Source organism: Gossypium hirsutum, chromosome D03, assembly GCF_007990345.1.
Source record: "Gossypium hirsutum isolate 1008001.06 chromosome D03, Gossypium_hirsutum_v2.1, whole genome shotgun sequence".
Taxonomy (NCBI): Eukaryota; Viridiplantae; Streptophyta; class Magnoliopsida; order Malvales; family Malvaceae; genus Gossypium; species Gossypium hirsutum.
The window spans coordinates 4,492,165-4,514,419 of NC_053439.1; the positions used below are offsets into that span (position 1 = coordinate 4,492,165).

Sequence of the window (22,255 nt, forward strand, 5' to 3'; positions counted from 1 at the left end):
GGGGTTTAAGGAAAGAAACTGTGTAAATATTTTTATGACAAAGGTTAAGTAAGTTTCATGAAGTTTGGAACATAAACCAGTTACGAAAGACAATTAATGTCAAATTAATTTATAAGCACTAGAAGTTATGACATTTATGAGAAATGTTTTAACTTCAATTGGAAAACATTTATTGCCTTAGCATCTTCATCTGTAATCTCTCCTTCTATATCATCTGCCTGCCACATCCCTTCTTCCATATTCATACTTTGAGCAAGCTTTCTAGGTAAATTATTACAAGGAGTTAGTCCTTCCTCGAGTTCCAGCAGCCTTCTATTGGATAACGTTTTCGGTCACACTGTATTTATCGCAATTATGGGTATGACAGAAATTACTATGAGGGTAGTCGTGAATTTTTTTCAAAGCCGCACACTTTATTGTAAAAAGTTATTTTTAATGATGTTTAGAGTAATTTGTGATACTTATAAATTTTTATTTACATGTGAATATAATTTATTGAAAATTTTTTTAAGTTTATTAATACAAATACAATATAATTATAAGTATAAATATATGTTAGAACAATTATAATGTAAAATTAAGTTAAAACAAAGCATAACATGTTAAAAAGAATCGGAAGAAATCCACATATGATATATAGACATGATGAAATTAATACCACATATAAATTGAAGAGTGATGTGTTGATGGAGGATTCCAAAACATTAAAGATTTCAAGCAAGCCCTTTAAGGCTAGTCGGGTCAACGACCTTATTCTTGTTGCTCTTGTTCCACCTGTTGTCCCAACATGTGAAGGATCAGGTGTTTCGCAAAGTGTTGTTGCTGTGCAAAAAGCCCAAGTGTTAGACTCTTCTTGGTGGTAGGGGGAGAAGATCCTACTTTTTGACAAAAAGGGGAGAAAGAAGATATTCAAATGCATGGCTGTTCATCAGGTTTTGGGTTGTTGATGTATGTTACATTTTTTGCCCAAGTTGTTATATTTATTCCCAAAATAATTATAATCATATTCATAATAAAATAATTATTTATCAATAAAAGTACCAAAATGAACCCATTTTAAAATTATTTATCGGAATGGTCCTTTTTTCGGAAAATCGCGCCACGTCAGTGCGATGTCAGGGTACGCGTCAGGAAATCGTGTCCACGTCAGCGCAAGATGCTGACGTGGAAGGAAATCCACGTCAGCATCTCGCGCTGACGTGGACGCGATTTTGGTCCGCGCGTGAACAGTACCCAACGGTCAAAAAAATAAAATACCGGGCTCATTTCGATAAATTTTAAAAATATAAGACTTTTTTGGTATTTTGAAAAAATAAATTTTGAATCTTTTTGTACTTGTATTTATTTTTTAATCAATTAACTCTTCAATATTACATCAATAACAACAAGTACAAAAAAGATTTAAGATTGTTACCAACAAGATTTAAACCAAGGAACTAAGGAAAAAGAGCAAGTATCTTAACCAACTAAGCTAAATTAATTAATTGACATATTATAGAAATACTATTATTATCTTAATTATATTACTTACGTTCTAACGATTTATTGGACCTATTCCATACACGTGTCAAATCAAAAAAAATAATACAACAATTTTGTAAAAAAAATCCAATGTTTACTTCAAATAAATACGGAAAATAATGATTTGAATGTTTCAAAATTCAATTTTAAACTAAAAAAATCGAAATTTAGGGGCAAAAAAGGATCTTTTTAGACGAAAACTGTAGCAAACCGCCTTCGGTTGTTTTTCAGCGCGTAGATCTCAAAAAGTTATTCGAAATCAAAAAAATCGTCTCAATCGGACAACCGAGCCAAAAGTTATGGCATTTCAAAGTTTTCCAAGCTAAAAAACATAAACTATTCATCCATGTCAGCAAATCGCGTCCTCGTAGGCGCGATTTGTGTCCACGTATGCAAAGCGCGCTGACGTGGACACGATGTTCTGACACGTCCCCTGACATCGCGTTGACGTGGACGCGATTTCAAAGAAAATGGCCCATTCCGATAAATAATAAAATACCGAGCCCATTTCAATAAATTTTAAAAAAAAATAAGACTTTTTTTTTGATAATTTGCCCCATTAATACATCATTTTCAGGTTTTATTTAAGTTTATGAAATTCTCTCGTTCATCCCAAGATGAAATTATAAAATTTTGAAAATTTAAGATCCACATCATAACATCATCTCTTCCATATTATGATGTCACTGAAATAGTTACTGTCAGCCTATAGCCACAGTCTAAGATTAATCTGAAGTCCGCACGTGTCAACATAGCACACGTATTCAAGTGTTTTCAATTTGTGAGAGTCAGATATATTTCAAAAAGGACAAAAGCAATTCAATTAATTGCTCTTTAATCCTTTTCTTAAAATCTCTTTTCAAGCTCACTTTTCCGCAAAAGAAGTGTCAAGTTTCGGAGAACCGTTTCGTATACCGCTGAAATATGCAATCGGCGACAACATCCGATTGGTTATGCCGGTCCAAGTTTTCCACTTTCAAACCTTTCAACGGTGAAATAAAGAATGGATACCTAGCATCAGTTCTTATCTCAATCGCTCGACGCCAACACTTGGATCTCCGAAGATCATATGGATCTTGTGTCCTCCGAAATCGCCTTCGCCGTCCATCAAGTTATCGTCAAAGGCGCCGCCCTCCTCTCTTCCGCCCCAAAATCCCAATACCCGAATCCGATACCGGACCCGACTCCAAAAACGAAACCCGATCTCGAGGATGACGATGAAGGATAGTCGGAGATAATCGAGTTAAACGCGGTGGAGTTGCTGTCGGAACATTTACATTTCTGCGAAATTTGCGGGAAAGGGTTCAAACGTGACGCCAATTTACGGATGCATATGAGGGCTCTCGGGAATCAATACAAAACTCCAGAGGCATTAGCAAAGAAACCAGAAAACGGATCGGAAGTCAAGAAATCGGGTCGAAAAACCCGGTTTTCGTGCCCGTACGGTGGCTGTAATAGGAGCAAGAAACACGACAAGTTTAGGCCGTTTAAATCGGTTATTTGTGTGAGGAACCATTTCAAGAGAAGCCATTGTCCGAAAAGGTACGGCTGCAATAAGTGCCATAAGAAGAAAATTTCGGTCTTGGCTGATTTGAAGAGCCATTTGAAGCACTGTGCCGGCAGCAGCGGCGGGGAAGAGAGTAAGAAATGGAAGTGTAGTTGTGGGAATAGTTTTTGCAGGAAAGACAAGCTCTTTAGACGCTTGTCTTTGTTCGAAGGGCACATGCCGGCAGTGGCAGTGGAGGAGGAAGAAGATGACGGTTTTCATGCGAGATCTGTTGGAAGCATCATAACTTTAATAGTTCTTTGTAATACGATTATAGATAAATTTTTGATTTATTTAAATTTTTTTTTGTAAATTATTAATAAAATTATTGATATAATATCATTTTATGTTCATATATTGCACATATAATTAATTATATTTATCCATTATAAAAATAAATTGACGTATTTATTTTTTTAAATGTACATTATTAAATCAAAATTAAAGTTTTAAGAATAAATTTGAACCATAATTAGAGTTTCACGTGTATAATTGCATCAAATTAAAATTCATTTATACAATTGCACATTAAATCAAAATTCATGTATAAATTTGAGATTTATTTTAAATAAAAATAATAAATTTTAATTAAGATATTAGTAAATTTTATTCAACATTCTATTTAAATCTCATTAATTAATAATATTATTAATATATTATAATTTTTTTAATTAAAAAATTTTAAGCATTCAAAATTCAAATATAATCTAGATATTAAATGTTGTTATAGGTAATTTAGATGTTATTATAGATGTATATCCACTGCATCTTCATAATATCTAAAATTTCAAGAGAAAATTAAATTATTATAGGTAAAGTTTGACTCTAATATTTGAATAAGTAGATGCTACTGTACACCGGACGGAAAGTGTTGAGCCCAAAATATTTGGTTTGCTTCATACAAGTCAGCGAAGTAAAGATGTAAGGTTGCATCATAGCTTAAATCATATCTGCAACATCACCATGAAAGCAATATCCGTCAGCGAAGATAGTTGTGAATTGAAACACATAGTTTGGTCAATCAAATGATTCACGGGAATGTAATGTCATTTCTTGTATGTTCTCAGTTATTCATTTTTCAACCTTCAAAGTTCATCAGAAGAGAAAACTTCCATTGATTTGTATGCTGCATCCGTGAACTCAAATTCAAGCAAGAAAATTATTTGTCGAACTCAATTTTGCTGGGATATAAATAGCAGTTTCGGTTGTGAAATTAGAGGGAAAAAAACTCATAGACATAGCAGAAGTTGATGAATTAATCATGTCGGTGTCAATTGAAGCTTTAGCAATGGCAGGTGTTGATTATAATGAATGGGGTTTGGATATCGAAAAGTGGGAAGACGATGATGATTCGCAATGCCCTCCTCCGCATTTACTTGCCGAAGAGAATGAAGAGGAATAGGCTAGGGTTGTGGAACAAGGCACCCGAATCATCGGCACCAGCTCCCCAACCCGTCGTTCGGAAGATGATGCTGGTGGAGAATGCAAGATCGGAGGTTCCTCCGAAGGAAGTCATCTTTGGCGAAGAAAATGAGACACTCGTCCAAGTCAATCAAGGTGATGATCAAATACACGATCATGCTGCTAAAGATTTTGATTATTGTTGGGAGGAAGAGATTTCTGAAGACATATTGAATTAATCTTTTATTTTATTTTTTTTCCTTTTGAGTGTCTAGGTATATACGATGTAAAAATAAATCATATTGTGAGTGTCTAGGTATAGACCACTGATGGGTTAAGGCAATCATGAAAATGTAAAAATAAATTGATTTTTTTTAATTGCAATAATAAAATAAAACTTGAATGATAAATGAGATTAACACAATTCAAATTCAAGTAGTACCTAATACGGTGAATACTGATATTAACCATCAGACTATCACATGAGATTCATAATACAATAAATTTTATGTGAAAATCAATTCAATAATCCACTAAAGCTCTTACATATTATAATTTTATGTTATGCTTAAATATATTACAAATATTATCATGTAATATATTTTATGTTATGCTCTAATCTCTATACAGATAGCATGTAAAAACAATATTTTCCTTAATTGAACATGATTGTGATTGAATTAAGTATAAAATCAAAAGTGGTAAACACTTAAACTAAGTACACGTGCGGGGTTGACATAAAAATAAGCATTTTGAATGTTGAATAAACCTTTCCTTTAATCGGTCTCCAAACACGTGAATTATCATATTAAAACAGTAATTTATTATACGTCATCTTCTTAATGTTATAATTATTTTATCTCCAATTAGCCGTATGTTCATGCATCATCAGTGGGCGCGCTTCTTTGCAGGGTAACGTTAAAGTCTAATTTGGAGAGTCGTGTTAAATCAATTATCGGTTAGGTAAATTGTTTATGTTTATTTAGTTTATTAACTTGACGAATTTGAAAAAATAAGACTCCTAAAATATAAGTGAGATTGTTAAGAAATCATATATATGGGTAAAACAATTTATTTCTTTTTATAGGGACGACTGTAACACCCTAATCCTGAATACGGAGTACTCAAATATTAAGGTGCTACATTAAATCATCGTAGCAACCCAATAAAATTTTTAAATAATTTAAAACATTGAAATACATTTTATATAAGAAAAAATGTCATACTTAGTTATACTGAAAATAGTAATAAAAGTAGTTATACAAAATATGTGGAGCTCCAATTTCATCGTATATCAAAATAGTCAAAATAACAAAAATGATAAATGAGTTACAGACCTACAAAAAAAAATACAATTAAGGCCTTAGGAAAACAATGCCCACTAATAGATAAGGTACTGTACTCTGAATACGTGATGCTAGAAGTCTCTCGTCGATGATGTTCCTCGGATACAAACAAAAGTCTACAAATCTGAACATGAAGACAATTCAATGGCTAAGCTTTACAGTCTTAGTGGTACATAGAGGGGTGCATGGGCTGAGCCAGGTTCGGGTCGGGCTCAACCAAAAATTTAGGCTCGTTTGCTAAGCCTGGGACTAGCCTGAAAATTGGCCTAAAATTTTGCCCAAGTCTAACCCGGATAAAAATGTTAAAACCCGGGCCCAACCTGGCCCGCCCATATTAATTTTTATATTATTTTTATATAATTTTAAAAATATATAATACATCAAAAATACTAAAAACATCAAAATAAATATTTCCAAACAAATTGAAAATAAATTTTAAAAAATATGTATACTTAAATAACACTAAGATAGATGCAACTTAACAAGCAAATGCTTCTAAAATAATAACAAAATTAACAAATGTTTTTAAAAAAAATAACAAAATTGACAATAAAATAAGTTTTATACAATATCCAAACAATAACAACAAAATAGTAGCAACATAATAGTAAAATGATAGCAAAATAGGAAGAAAAAATAAGAAAATAATATTAAAAAACAAAAATAAAACAGCTTTCTTTGTCCTTTAGCGATTTTAGGCCTGGCCCGGGCCAAAAATGCCTTACTCGAGACCAGACCTATTTTTTAAACGAGTTTTATTTTTTGTCCAAACCTATTTTTCGGGCCTATATTTTTGCCCAAACTCTCCCACATTTCGGGCGGGACTTCGGGCCAAGCCGGGTGGCCCGACCCATGAACAGGTCTAGTGGTACATGAAATATCTACCATACTTCAAGCAATTCATAAATATAAGCATGCAAATCAAATGTATACATAGAAACATGACATGAGTATCGAATAATTAAATCATGAGTCATTAAATCTACATAACCAAATCACTTGCATATCAAACTTGTCAAACTTGTTAGATTGCACATATTGCTCAAAAAATCGGGTATCCAGATAGTCTCGCGCCACTCATGGACACTATTCAAATAATCCTGAGTGTCCGTAGGGTTATCCTGAGTGCCACTCATGGCCGCTAGTTAGGTTAGAACCCAAAGTCTGAGCGCAAACAAAGCATCAAACAAATAATCACAAAATACAACCATGACATCTGATTCTCATACTCATTTCAACTTGCTTATCATTTCAGCTAAAATATTAACTAATGAGATGTGATAGTCTGCTACCTTAACATTTTGACATTTTCTCATTCAAAAATTAATAACTCTTAATATATAACTCTAAGGCTCACTTCCTATTTTAAACGAAACTAGACTTTTGTACAGTTATAAGATATAAGGCCCACTTCCTATTTTATCTTGTGAATTTTCTTGTGATTTTTGAAAGTCACTGCTAAATCGGTTTTATAAGAATTCTACTGCCAGATTTTTATGACCTTTCAACACTCAAAAATTCATATATTTTAAAATACAAAACGAAATCGATCTCCATTTGTTCTAAACGAAACTAGACTGACTCACGGTTACAACGATGTATATATCACTTCTTAATTATTTTTACAAAATTTATGAAAAATTTTCAAACTTACTATTCAAGTAATAATTTGTTTCTGGTAGATTTCACAATTAAGTTTTTAGCTTCATTTTAAATTATCCAAACATGATTTCCATCCAAAGACATATAACATGCATGTATTATCACACAAGCATCATATTTATGACTTACCAAAAAGCATAGGAGAGTTAGAGGGTACCACCTTGATGGAAGAACACCAACAAAGTTTCTTGCCTACCTCTTCACCACTTTGTCTTTACCCTTAGCTTTAGAAGATTCACAACCCTCTTTAACTAATAACCATGTAACACACAAGATTTCCCACAAAAAATAAGAGTAGGCAGGATACAAAAATACATGCTTTAAATAAGTAAATAAATAAAATATGAGAAGATGAGTAGAGACTTCCTCAAACTCAAACCCTCTCAAACACCCAATAACCTCCACTTTCATCCTTGAAGAACATAGATTTTGTTTTCCATGGAACTTTAAAAAAAAAAGCTAGATCAAGACCTTTACCTTCTTTGAGATTTAGAGGATGAAAAATGGTGAGAACTCATTCAAATCTCTCTCCCTGTACACGACTTCTAAGGAAAATAGATGGAGAAAAGAAAAAAAATGAAGAAATGTAGAAAGAAAAAAATGATTATAATATAGGAAAAATAGGGACAAATTCGCTTTATCCTATACCTCAATCTGCCAAACCATCTTTTCCCATTAATTGGGAGAAGAATTTTATTCAAAAATGGTAAAATCACCATATTAGCCATCCATCTTCCCCCTACTTCACACAAGTTTCCCAACATCCTTAATTTCTTATAAAAAGGTCCAAAATTCACCCAAATTGATTCCAACAAAACCCAATCCCAAAATAAATTTATCAATTGCCAACCTAGGTCAACACTTAAATGTTGACTCGAGAATTTGGGGTCGTTACAACTCTCCCCTCCTTAAAAGAAATTTCGTCCTCAAAATTTACTTGAATAAAAAATGTGCTGATACTATAATTTTATGGACTCCTCTGGCTCTCATGTCGCCTCCTCAGCTTTGTGATTCCTCCACAAGACATTCACTAAAGGGATATTCTTGTTCCTAAGTTCTTTAATATCTCGGGCCAAAATCTGAATCGGCTCTTCTTCATATGACAAGTCTGGACTCACATCAATCTACTCAAGTGGTAAGATATGGGCAGGATCAGAACGGTACCTCCTAAGCATGGAAACGTGGAGCACATTATGAATACACTCCAATTTTAGAGGTACGGCTAACTGATATGCCAGTGGTGCAACTCTTTCTAGAACTTCATAAGGCCCAATGAACCTGGGACTCAATTTCCCTTTACCTCCGAAGCGTAAAATTTTATTTCCCTTTACCTCTGTAGCGTAAAACTTTCTCCCAAGGTGAAACCTTAAGGAAGACCTTGTCGCCCACTGCAAACTCTATCTCTTTGCGCTTCAAATCTGAATATGACTTCTGACGATTGGAAACTACTCTCAGATTATCTTGGATCATCCGAACCTTATCCTTAGTCTCCATGATCAACTCCGGACCAACAATCTTCCTCTCATTAAGTTCTGTCCAACACAATGGAGTTCTGTACTTACGACTATATAATGCCTCAAAAGGAGCCGTCTGAATGTTAGATTGATAACTGTTGTTGTATGCGAACTCGACCAAGTGAAGGTGCTCCTCCCAACCTCCCTCAAACTTAATGATACAACAACGAAGCATATCCTCGAGAATTTAAATGACTCGCTCTGACTAACCATTAGTCTACGAATGAAAAGTTGTGATAGTTTTGGTGATTTTTGAAAGTTACTGCTAAATCTGTTTTATAAGAATTCTGCTGCTAGATTTTTATGACCTTTCAACACTAAAAATATTATAACTTTTAAAATACATATCAAAATCAATCTCTATTTATTCTAAACGAAACTAGACTGACTCATGATTACAATGATGTATAGATCACTTTTTAATTATTTTTATAGAATTTATGAAGATTTTTCAAACTTACTATTCATGTAATAATTTGTTTCTGACAGATTTCACAACTAAGTTTTTAGCTTCATTTTAAATCATCCAAACATGATTTCCACCCAAAGACATATAACATGCATGCATTATCAGACAAGCATCATATTTATGACTTATCAAGAAGCATAGGAGAGTTAGAGGGTACCACATTGATGGAAGTACACCAACAAATTTTTTTGCCTAGGTCTCCATCACTTTGCCTTTACCCTTAACTTTAGAAGACTCACCACCCTTTTTAACTAATAATCATGTAACACACAAGCTTTCCCATAAAAAAATAAGAGTAGATAGGATACAAAAATACATGCTTTAAATAAATAAATAAAATATGATAAGAAGGGTAGAGACTTCCTCAAACTCAAACCCCCCAAACACCCAATAACCTCCACCTTCATCCTTGAAGAACATGGATTTTTTCCATGGAACTTTAAAAAAAAAGCTAGATCAAGACCTTACCTTCTTTGAGATTTGGAAGATGAAAAATGGTGAGAACTCACTCAAATCTCTCTCTCTCTACACGGCTTGCTAAGGAAAATAGATAGAGAAAAAAAGAAAAAAATAAAGAAATATAGAAAGAAAGAAAAATGTAATTATACTATAGGAAAAATAGGGACAAATCTACTTTATTCCATACCTCAATCTGCCAAACCATCTTTTCCTATTAATTGAGAGAAGACTTATTCGAAAATGGTAAAATCACCATATTAGCCATCCATCTTCCCTTTACTTCACACAAGCTTCTCAAGATCCTTAATTTCTTATAAAAAGGTTTAAAATTCACCCAAATTAATTCCAACAAAGCCCAATCCCAAAATAAATTTATCCATCGTCAACCCAGGTCAACGATTGAATGTTGACTCGAGAATTTAAGGTCGTTACAAGGATGTATCTAGACAGAAAGAATAAATTTCAGTAGCCTATGTATCAGAAAGTCAGATCAGTCTTTGCACTGATGGGGCAGTTCAGATTGTTTCTAAGAATGTTGTAGCGGGAGGAGTCATATGAAATGGAAGTGGAGAGTGAATTATGGGATATAACAGATATTTAAGCGAATGCTCAGTCGTTGATGTTGAATTGTGAAGTATTCTTGATGGATTGGCTCTCATCCAAAACAGGAAATATGATGGTGTAATGATTTAATCAATAGCTTAGAGGTGGTTAAGGCCATTCAGGATACCTCTTTGACGAGTTTAAACTTTGCCCTCATTAGATGTATTCATTGCCTACTGGTGAACGCAAGATCTTGTGTCATTCAACATTTTTAATAAAACAACTGATTGCTTGGCCAAAATGGCTTTTGATACAAATCAAGGACGGAAGATTTTTTAGGAGATTCCAAGAGAAGTGCTAACACTTTCTCCTATTACTTAAGCAAATGTCAGTCTTGTCCAGAGAATTATTGTGTAGTTAATTTTATTTTTTCTGTTTTATTTTACTAAAAAAGATAATATGACACTTTAAAAGCTTCACCCAAGTTAAGCCGGATCACCAATCTTGCCTTTCTGAGGTTTACTACCATGGGAATTAAAAATGAGTTTCAATCTTATTTTATATGCTATCACGTCCTTTGTAATCACTTTTTTTTTATCTCAAAATAAGAGTTTAAAAAATTATAGATAAATGTCAATAGTGTTCTATACTATACAAATAATTAATGAGAGCTTAAAAGGTATAGGGTACTTGAGTATGATCTTGATAGATAAAAGCATAACTAATCAAGAGAGGACCATGCATTCTCATGCAAGATGATATAGTTCACGAATAACTTAAGGTATAAAGGCCAACATCAATTATAAAGGAAACATTTTGGGGATTTATTTTTTTACTATTTGATCATTTCCTTATTTCTTTTAAATCTTCCATTTCCTCTTTTATCCTCGTTGATTTAAGTGACGCTTCAAAAAGGTGTAAACAAATATCATGGGTTAATTACATTAGATGTCTATAAATTATGGTCCAAAATTTAAACTAGCCCTTAAGCTATCAATTAGGTTGTTATGTTGGTTTAGTCGTCAACTTAAGTGTTAAATGTTAATTTGAATTTGACATGGATTAAATTTAAAATACATGAATCAAATTTTAAATACATTTGTATTTATCATTCATCACTTAGATCTGATGTGTTACAGAAAAGTAGTCTTAATTTTAATGAAACTCTATTGTTTAGCTTGTCGGGTCCAAATTGTCTATGTAATAAGTATACAAGTGTTTAAAGTTTGAACCACATGTTTTGAATATACCCCACATTAAATTCAAGCCAAAATTTAATGCTCAAGTTGATGTTAGGCTATAATAGAAAGACCTAATTGACACTTTGATACCCAAGTTAATGCTTAAAGCTGATATTAATATTTTGAAGGTTTAGTTAAAATGTTTTAAAAATTAGAGACAATTAAAAACTTAAATCATAGCTTGACAACATTTGGTGCAATTAACCCTAATATGATATTATACTAGTACTTTTAACTTTTTCATATAAGTCCTAAACTATTTATACCCCTCGTAAATCCATTAAACAGACAATATTATGCACTTATTATTGAATTTTTTGCCCTAAGTGTAGTATTTTCGTCAATATACACTTGTAATTTTTCAAATAGATTGGTTAATAAAACAAATTTATTGATTACATTAATATACTTTGTATAATTGTCCTCACATGGTTTTTGCACGCAAAGCAAAATAGGAAGAAAATGTTGCTCATTGATTGTCTAGTGTTTAACTAATACTAAACAGTATTACGTGGTTGGATCGTAGTACAGAAAAAATAACTTATATTAGTAGACAAACCTAAACATGTCCTTAGTCTAATCAGAAATGAGTAAACTGATTGAAAAACTAATATGTCGTCTATCAAGTCCAATTAAGGAAATGCCTTGTCTTGGGCATCGAAGCAGATGACTTCTAAAAGATAGAGATATAGATGTGACTGATTAGACAGACAATACATTGGACATGACCCAAGCAGAATAGATCCAGAATCTTTTATGGATTTATTCACTAGTGAAGTTTATAGTGTGACACACCTAAATCTTAAATGGATGGCAGACTATGTATACGTGACTCGTACACTTTGATGTAAGTAAAAGCCTGAGTTCAAACAGATAAGGAATCGAAAGCTGGTGCATTGGGTGTACGACTTCTGTAGTATGTAGCATCATTCACAATAGTAGAATTCATAGCCCCAAACATGGGTAAATGATATCCTCTCATTGGCATTACATGGTTGATGAAAAGTAAACGTGGCCATGGGTCATTCGTCTTTGTGATAGATGATGACTTGATCACTATTTGATAGTGATTGACTTTTTCATGAAGGAAGAAGTAATGGTTAGCATGAGATAAAATATGATCATATTGGGAGAGCGGATATTATCCCAAAGAGATCAAGGATATCCTATGAGGGTAACACATTTATGACAAGGTCATTGGACAAGTACTAAATAGTTGCTTTCGTAATGGTATGTTGTTGAGGAGAGCTTAGTCACGATACTATAGTGGAATTAATTCGTGACTAAATAAGTTTATAATTAATAGGCAAAAAGACGAAACTTAATTATAAATCATTTGAGCCTCAACTATATATGTCCCATCGATCGCTCTGCTAGCTCGTTGAAACCAGAAATGAATTACATGTTTGAATAGAAATGAACGAAATGAATAGAAAAAGAGAAATGAGAAACATTTAGGAATTATTATGATTTTCTCTGAAATGGAGAAATGATATCATTTGCAAATAAATGTAGGTTTCTAGAAATGGAAATGGAAATGGAAATGAAAATGAAAATGGAAATTTGTAATCCTATATAGGATTATTTAAAAAATGATGGAATAATGAGTTCATATTTTTGGACTATTTTGAAGCTCGAAATAAATCATTCGGTCATAGTGAACATGTTGATTTGTGACATATTGAATGAATTTTCTCGAAATTTTATTAGGGGTAAAATTGAGATGAGAAGTTATTTAATATGTAAATATTAAAGTTTATTTTGGGTAAAAAAGGCCTAGGAAGTACTCGCCATTGGACCCGATGTGAGAAAGACCCAAAACCCTTATATAACATGAAGGGGGCGACAATCTTAATAGAAATACAAGGGTGAGTCATTTACCCCTCTTCTACTCTGAGTAGGATGTTGTTTTTCCATTTAAATTAAACCTCTACAACTATATAAGGGTTCTACATTTTCTTCTTATAAATATATGGCACTGGTAGAGTTATTAACTTAACTTTTGAGAGTTTGTTATTGTAATAGTCTGTTTTCAATGAAATCAAAATAGTGGTTTCGCAACCACAAATCTGAGGTAAAAAAATTTATTTTTAATATTATTTTGTGGTCTATAATATAATAAGAATATTGTGTGAAAGTTTCGTTAAATGAACAAGTGTGGTAAGTTACTTTAAATGAATACATGTTATTTGTATGCTTACTATAAATGAACCAAGAGTGGTAAGTTAAATTCCCGTTATGCGAACTTACTAAGCATTAAATGCTTCCTAGGTTTTTTTTTCTCTATTTTTTAGTGCTCGGAAGCTCATAAAGGTTGGAAATCGGTCGGAGCATCATCACACTATCCTTTACCTCATTTTGGTATAAATAGCAAACTTGTTTTGGGATGATGACATGTATAGGCTAATGTTGGCTAATAAGGGTATATAAATGGTTGGTTGTATCTAGCCATTGGAATGGCTAGTGTTGGTATGGTTGATGTATATATATAAAAGGATATATCATGTTAATATATGCATATTTAGCATGGTTGAGTTGAATTTTGGTAAACTTACATGACTACACAATTAGGTAAGTTTGAATACATAAACATGTGAGATAATATGTCATGCATAATACTTGTATTTGGCTAGATTTAAATGTCTTGAATTGGTTGGTGAATGTACTTAAATGTTGTTGTAGGTGGAAGGCAAAATGAGTGAGAAATATGGCCTTGAAATGGCCTATTTTCGTCTACACTGGCAGAGACACGAGCGTGTGTCTCAGCTGTGTGTGACACACGACCATACTCACGGGCGTGTGGTTTGGCCGTGTGTCCCCTGCACCTAATTTTTGAAAATTAAATTGTCCAAACGGGCATGTGGTTGGTTGTGTGACTCAAGTCAGAGAGTTACACGGGTATGGACATGGGTTAGGACACGGCCATGTGCCTCACATCGAATGCCCACACGGCCTGGGACATGGGCGCATCACTTGGCCGTGTGAGCCACACGACCTACCTACATGGGTATATGTCTCCTGTACCTAAGAAAAATTTGAAATTTCGCAAAAAAAATTTTGAGTTCTCGATTTAGTCCCGACTTATTCCTAATACATATATTGGGCTTCGAGGGTCCATTTATGGGACTACGATTGAATATGTTTGGTTTTGATTATGAATTAATTGTATTTGTTCTATAAACTCTGATAATGCTCTGTAACCCTGTTCTGGTGACGGATATGGGCTAGGGGTGTTACAGTTATTCTGTCGAAAAATAGAGAGAGTTTATTCTCAACTTTTAAATATATTTTTTCCAAAATAACAATTTTATCGATTTTTATTAAAGAAGAGAGTTCCATTTTCACTCTAAAAAGAAAACTTTTTCTAGTTCTGTGTTTTGGTTCAATTGGTTCAAGCCCACACTCGAAACAATTTGTGGTACGAGAATAGCGAAGAAGATCGTTTGGTTGAAAGCAAAAAAAATCAAGGATCCGCTTATTCGAAAACACAAGTACGTATTCGTTTAAATTTTATGCTATAAATATCACAAACTGAGTCAGATTTCAAAAATTTTAATATAGTACAAAAAAACCTTTTCAAACCAAAATTTTTCCAACACTTATACACACTCAAACCCACAATTTCCAAGTTGCTATAATAACAACTATGTGAATTTTGCTAATACTTTGCTGGTTAATACTTCTACCCCTTAAATCCTAGTGGATTCAAGAGATAAATAATTATTAATATAAAAGAACTTTCATATAAAACATTTGACCTAAAGGCATGTACAGCGTATACCTTTCGCTTATCTCATTAGTTACGTCAAGCAAAGGAGAAAATAATCATCTCTAACATATGTATAATAAGTACGCAAAGTTAACACTTGGATTGGAGAGTCGATCAATTTATAAATTTTCAGCAATCAGTTTGCATGCATTTCATGTTGAATTCCCTCACACTCACAGATCATTGGTCAATATTTTCTTTGTTCAGAATTGTCCGGCAGCCAATTAGGTACGTCGAATACGTTGGTCAAAACGTACAATATCACGAGAATGTTACCTCGTTTTATGAATTGTAATAATATTAATATACTCTTGAAATTTATCCCTTTTTTCTTTTCCTCCTTCGAGATAAAAACCTCAACTAGATTATAGTATTACTAATTGTGGTCTATAAATACAAGGTTTCCTGGTCATTGTATCTAAAACATTTTTCGCTCCATATAAAATACTTCCAATTAAATATCATGTCAGTCTCAATTGAAGCTTTAGCAATGGCGGGGTTGATTATATGGAATGGGGTATGGATGTTGAAGAGTGGGAACATGACGACGAGCTTCCTCCGCCACATTTACTGGCAGACGGCGACAATGAAGAAGAAAAAGAAGAATTCATGGAAAGGCAACTTGAACAAAACATAAGTTGTAATAATAAACCAGAAGATGATAGTGGCAGTGGAAGAGTTGATGATGGTGAAGTTGGATATCCAGAAATGGTGCAATGGAGAAGAAGAAGAATTGGCAGTGTTTTTTTTTTCCTTTTTCTTTTGTGCAATTCGTTCATTTGTTTATTCTTTTCTATATTCATTTAATTGTTTTAGATTTGGAAATTTGATGAATATTGAATGTAAATTAACACTTTATTTCTTTGACTAGCTCTTTTCTAGTTGAGTTTCTAATTTTTTTTTTCTTCATGTATAGATCGAGAGAGTGCCATCAAATGAGTTATAATTTATTAATATTTTCAAATAAATCCCTACTTTCTTATTTCTTTTGAAAACATTGACTAAAAAATTTCGTGCAAATACATATCCACGTACTTGATAACAAATGGCATGTAAATTGTTATAAAAATATGAAGCACCTCTCTATGGGTCGAGAGGTCGGTTCAAACTAGGCCAAATGAATATTTATTTTAAATTTGTTTTCGTTTCGATCCCTAGCACTCGATTTCATCTTATTTACATAATCAACAGGTTTCTTCTATCTCAATTCATATGTATATATATATTTGGTTGAATAGTATCATATATCATTATATTCACATTATTTATTAAATTTATAATTTGTAATTTTTATTAATTTTATTTGAATCATCCAACCAATACATCAAGTTGACACCGAAATATAACATTGAATAAATCAGATCGTAGAGTAACTTGTCACACCCAAAATTTTGATACCTTAATTTTGGGAAATATAAAACTTAAACAAATTGGTTAAAATGAGTATTTGAAGGATGTTTTTTTAAAAAAAGAATTGAATTAACATTGTAAATAATTTTATTATTGTATAGACTTTGGTAAAATGTGAACTAATTTTTTTTAGAGGCATGTAATGGGCCGGTCAACCAACTTGGTTGAAATCCAACCATGTTTCGTGATTCTCCTTGCATGGTTTCTAAATTGTTGCACATGAATGGATTAGTTACATATGAATGGATAGTTACATGTTAGTAAATTGTAATAATATGAATAAATAAACAAATAAAAGGTAATGATGAGAGTTACTGGGTAATTGGGTTTTGCATGTCTTGGGGTTGGGGGAGCCGGTCTAGGGGAAGAGGTTTGTGGAAAAATAAATAAATAAAAATAATAGTAATACGGGAAAAAAAAAATGGGGGCAGCTTCATCTTTCTCCATATTCACGTTAGTTTAAAAGAAAAAGGGATGAGTAACTCCATAACATTTCCTTTCTTCTTTTTTTTTTCTTCCACTGCATGTTCTGCTACCATAGGAGTGTTCTAAGTGAAGCTATTCTCTTCTTCTTTCACATATGCAGTAATGCTCCTTAAACTCTCTAACCGAAAGGTTTCATGGTAGGGAGGAGAGTGGTTCTAGCTGACTTTTTGGTACATGCATGCTTATTTTTTGGTAGAAAAGATGAATTAATAGTGCTCCATCTTGTTAGTATGCTGATATGTTAGCTAAAGGAGAGGGAGAAGAACTCGGTGGCAAGGGTAGGAATCGTTTTGGGAAGTTTGGTAAGTTCTCTTGAACTTATTTTTTAACTTGTTAAATGAACAAATTTGACAACGAAGATTCGACAACTTTGACAAGGAAGACTCAGCATCTTTAAAATGTGTTCATTTACATTCTATTTAAATGCTTAATGTGCTGTTGCAAAGGGCTGATTTGTATTCTTTAAAATGTGTTCATTTACATTCCATTTAAGTTCTTAATGTGTTGTTGTGTAGGGCTGATTTGTTGTCTTAAAACTGTGTTCTTTTACGTTAATTTTAAATGCTTAATGTGCTTTCCAAAAAATTATTTTTAAAGTTACTTCCTAGCTGACAATTTAAGTTAAAGAAATAGACATTGTAGAAGCCCAAATTTGCTGGCCAAAAAAAAAAGACAACCCAAAAAAATAATAAAATAAACCCTTAACCTAAATCAGGCCAAAAAATTAAAAGCCTAGCCCACATCATTAACATTTTCAGCAGAAAGGCATAGCAAACCCTAGCCTCAAGCTAGCCGCCGCCTTTGCCCAATGCCTCATCGCGCATGCCTTCTGACCACCGCCGTCGGCCTTATCTGACACCTGCAGAGAAGAATGAATGTAAGCAACAGGAGAATACGAAGAAATAAAGAGCTAAAACAAAAAAAATGGAAATGAACAGTTGTAACAGGGCTATAAAAGCCAAGATCTAATCGTTGTACTTTTTTTTACGAACAGACACATCAGAAATCAAAAAACCAAATAGAATTTTTTTAAAAAGGTTGAATCCCTGTTATTTCCTCGGCGTTTATTTATTTATTTTTGTGTTTATCTTATTTTTTCTCTTTCTTTTGTAAATCTATTTTAAATAACTAATAAAAAAATCAAAAGCGAAAGAGGGGGAAGAGAAACTCATCGGAGTTGGCCGTGACCGCGCCGCCGGTGGGTCTCTCCTCCGTCGCCCGATTCGGGTCCAGGGGGGCCGACGGTCTCCCCTTCGTTTCACTTCTCGCGGGTTGAGAGAGTTTGGCTCTCAAGGACGCCGTAACAGGGGCTGAAGGGTCCATCGTTTTCCGTCGTCGGCCGTTGGCTAAGGCGGCGGCATGACCATTTCATTACCAGAGACCATAGGTCAGAGGTGTGGGGAGTGTTGAGAGATTGTGAGTTTTTTTTACTTTGAATGGTTAAAGGAGTAAAAAAAAACTTTAGTTTTTGTAAAGAAAGTGGAACGGCGCTGTTTGATGGGGGATTTGTGCATTCTATACCCTAATGGGTAATTTATGAATTTAGTCCCTCCATCTTGCGCTAAAGTGCAATCTAACCCTTTTATTCTTTTGATTTCGGCCACATGATTTTGGCGCTTGTTCCAATCTGGTCCCGCGCAAATCAATGCGCATACGGGACGGGGAATATTGCGCAACCGGTCCCCCATGTCCTCATCGCCTTTTATTTCAGCTCCTTTACCACCTATTTCACATATTTGCAGTTTAAGACCCGTTTTTTTAATTCTGTTTCAACCACGTCCCTAACATGGTTTTTTTTAATATATGCTATTTTATCATTATTTGTTCTAAGCCTTTATATTTATCATTTATTTGATTTTTTTTTGCATTAAAATTTTTCATATATTTTATAAAAACTGTTTCTTTTATTGTTTAAGATTTTCTTTTTGTATATTGTTTTATCTTAAACTATTTTAGATTGACTAGTATTTATCTCAAGTTTTTATTTTATTTCATTTATTTATTTGGTTTAAATTCATATATTATCATCTTATGTATTATTATCTATATTAAAATATTTTAATATTAATAATTTCAATTTGTTCATACATTTTTATAATATATATTTACGTACATACTTTTCATTTATTATAAATATATATTTTTTATATTTTATATTTCATATTTTTATATATACATAGATATGAGTATAAATATACACATTTTAATTCGTATATATATATATGTGTGTGCTTGTACATATTTAAATATATTTTTCATATTTTATAATTCTTATATATTTACATATACATATACATATACATATTTTACTTCATATACATACTTATATATTCTTTATATTCTTAAAAATATTTTTTATATATATTTTACATACATTTTATAATACACATACATACTTACATTTTTATTTTATAATACTTACAGATTTTTTATTTAAATATATGTATATATATTTATATACGTTTTCATACTCTATAATTTATATTCATTTCTTATTTTCATAACTTAAAATTATACATGCATACATATTTTTTACATAATTGTATTTATTTCATTCATTGTCATCATTGTTATTTGGTGTTTATTTACTTATTCATGTACACTTTTACTTTTCTAAAATGTTAGTTCTATTTATTTATTCGTTTGCTTTGTTTATGTAATCGCCTCGTCATTTCATTTTGCCTATTATATTGTTGTTACTCACATTACTATGCTTACCTTGTCGTATTCGTTATTGTTTTGTCATGCATATTAACACCAAACATCAAAAGGAAGGTTTTGCTAAATAAGGCAATATTTCGCGTTCGAAAAATCGAGAAAGCGTGCCCTAACGTGCTGGGTTTCGATTTCTCGTTCGACCAAATAGCCAAATATCATTTTTAAAACTTTTAAAATAAGGCAATACTTCGCGTCTGGAAAATCGAGGAAACATGCCCTAACGTGTTGGGTTTCGATTTCTCGTTCGACTAAATAGCCAAATATCCTCTTAAAACTTCAAAGTATGGTTTCATTAAACTATAAGGTGATCTTGGTTTAGAGTATCGTGTCCTAACGTGCTGGATGTGATATTCCTTCGGAACAAGAGAATCTTATATTTCAATTCATGATATTAGAGTTTCTTTTAAGGATCGTATTTTTAAAACTCTTCAAATTTTTAATTTTTGACACTAAGACACTAATTAATCAACTAGGTACCAATTTTGGGCGTATCGAGGGTGCTAATCCTTCTTCGTGCGTAACCGACTCCCGAACCCGTTTTCTGAATTTCGTAGACCAAAATTGTTGTTTTAATAAAAATTAAATCGTTTATTAAAAACAACCACTTTTCGAGGTGACCCGATCACACCTCATCAAAAAAGATTGGTGGCGACTCCCATTTTCGTTTTCTGTTTCAAAATCTAAGTCGACCCCGTTTTCATCAAGAAAATGGTGTCAACAGCTTGACGACTCCACTGGGGACCCAAAATAAGAGAGTCAAGCCACGAGTTTATTACTTTTTGTCTTTTTATCAAAAATCGAAAACTTGGTTTAAATATACGATCCTTTCGTTGCATTTAGTTTGTCTTTATTGCAATTTTCATCGTTGTGGTTTATAATTGCTGTGTGGGTTTAAATTTTGATATCTTTCTGCACATTGCATTGCATGACCGTTGGTCACACCCTTTTAAGTGGGAGTGAGAAGCTACGCCTTCGTGAGGTTTTCACCTCCGCATGGGATAGTGAATCGCTTCTGGGATACATCCGTACTTATGTCTTCATGAGATTTTCATCTCCGTATGGCCATAGGGAAATGTATCCCCCTGAACTGAACTCGGTCTATATGAGCCTATAAAGGGTGAAGATCGAAGAATCTGCTGGTTCGGGTACCCTTACTTTAGAGCCAAACCTCATGTAGTGAACTTCAGGGGCCCACCCTAGGTAGAACCATTTCGAACCCTTAGTATTCACCCAAATAGGTGTTCTATTTATTCTTGCTCGCTTTTGTTTTGTACTAACCTGTTTCCTTTTTGTTATGATTGCATTGCATTTTCATCATAAAAAAAAGAGGTGTTGATTCACGTTCGGATGCTAAATAGGGAGCATGTCATAAGAAAATGGGTTTCTTGATAAAGTGGATGACAATATGGTTGTCTGAATATGGTCCAAGAAAACGTGATAAGAGAAGTCTAAATGGAGAACTACACGACCATTGCTCCGTTGCCCGAGGATTCAAGATGACAAAAATTATTCGAGAGCCGCTGAACTTTTTAAAGAGAAGCCAACGAGCATCACGACGATGAAGGAGCAACGAGTCGCGGCCCAGATCAAGTAAAAAAGAGATAAAAGAGACATCTCTTTTTGAAGAGTTCGTGAGGTTTATCTTAATACTCGAATGAAGAAGAGGATCGAACGACTCCGCTTATGAGGGCAAAGCCGTATATATATCTGCTTTATGTAAAAAATCTATTTTCTAGTAAAGTTGTTATATTAGAATTGAACCAAAATCAACGTCTCTTTTTGCATTCATGCATCTACATTACATTTCATTGCATGTATATTTTCATTCATTAACATTATATTTCATTGCATACAATAATTTTCCTAAAATCCAAAAGTGCATTGAGTTCAGAACTCTAGTACAGAGCCAGATGGAGGATAAAGAATTGGAATTCTTTGGAGATATCTATGGTATGGAAAGGAATGATGTTCGTACCTTTAAAGAAGAAACTAAAATTATCGAGAATTTGTTTCTACATCCCTAGAGGCGTTTTAAACAACCGGACTATGAAGGAGATTCTTATAATTTTTAGGACCATTTCAGAGTAATATTTGGAACACTCTTATTGCTCTAAGCCTGGGAGCAATAGAAAATCCTTTTGTGAAAAAGGCACATGTCCACTATTCTTTA

The 22,255-nt window shown here is 33.0% G+C and overlaps 1 long non-coding RNA gene and 1 pseudogene across 1 annotated transcript; one reads left to right on the plus strand and one right to left on the minus strand.

The window, feature by feature from the left end:
• Positions 1-2,240: 2,240 nt before the first annotated feature.
• Positions 2,241-3,414, plus strand: LOC107950010 (zinc finger protein STOP1 homolog; annotated as a pseudogene).
• A 2,261-nt stretch (positions 3,415-5,675) lies between these two features.
• On the minus strand, positions 5,676-9,376 carry LOC121215311 (uncharacterized). Its single transcript, XR_005911075.1, has 3 exons — positions 7,954-9,376; positions 7,606-7,727; positions 5,676-5,938 (listed from the first exon to the last, which is right to left on the minus strand). It is a non-coding gene; the product is annotated as an uncharacterized lncRNA (long non-coding RNA).
• Positions 9,377-22,255: the final 12,879 nt, after the last annotated feature.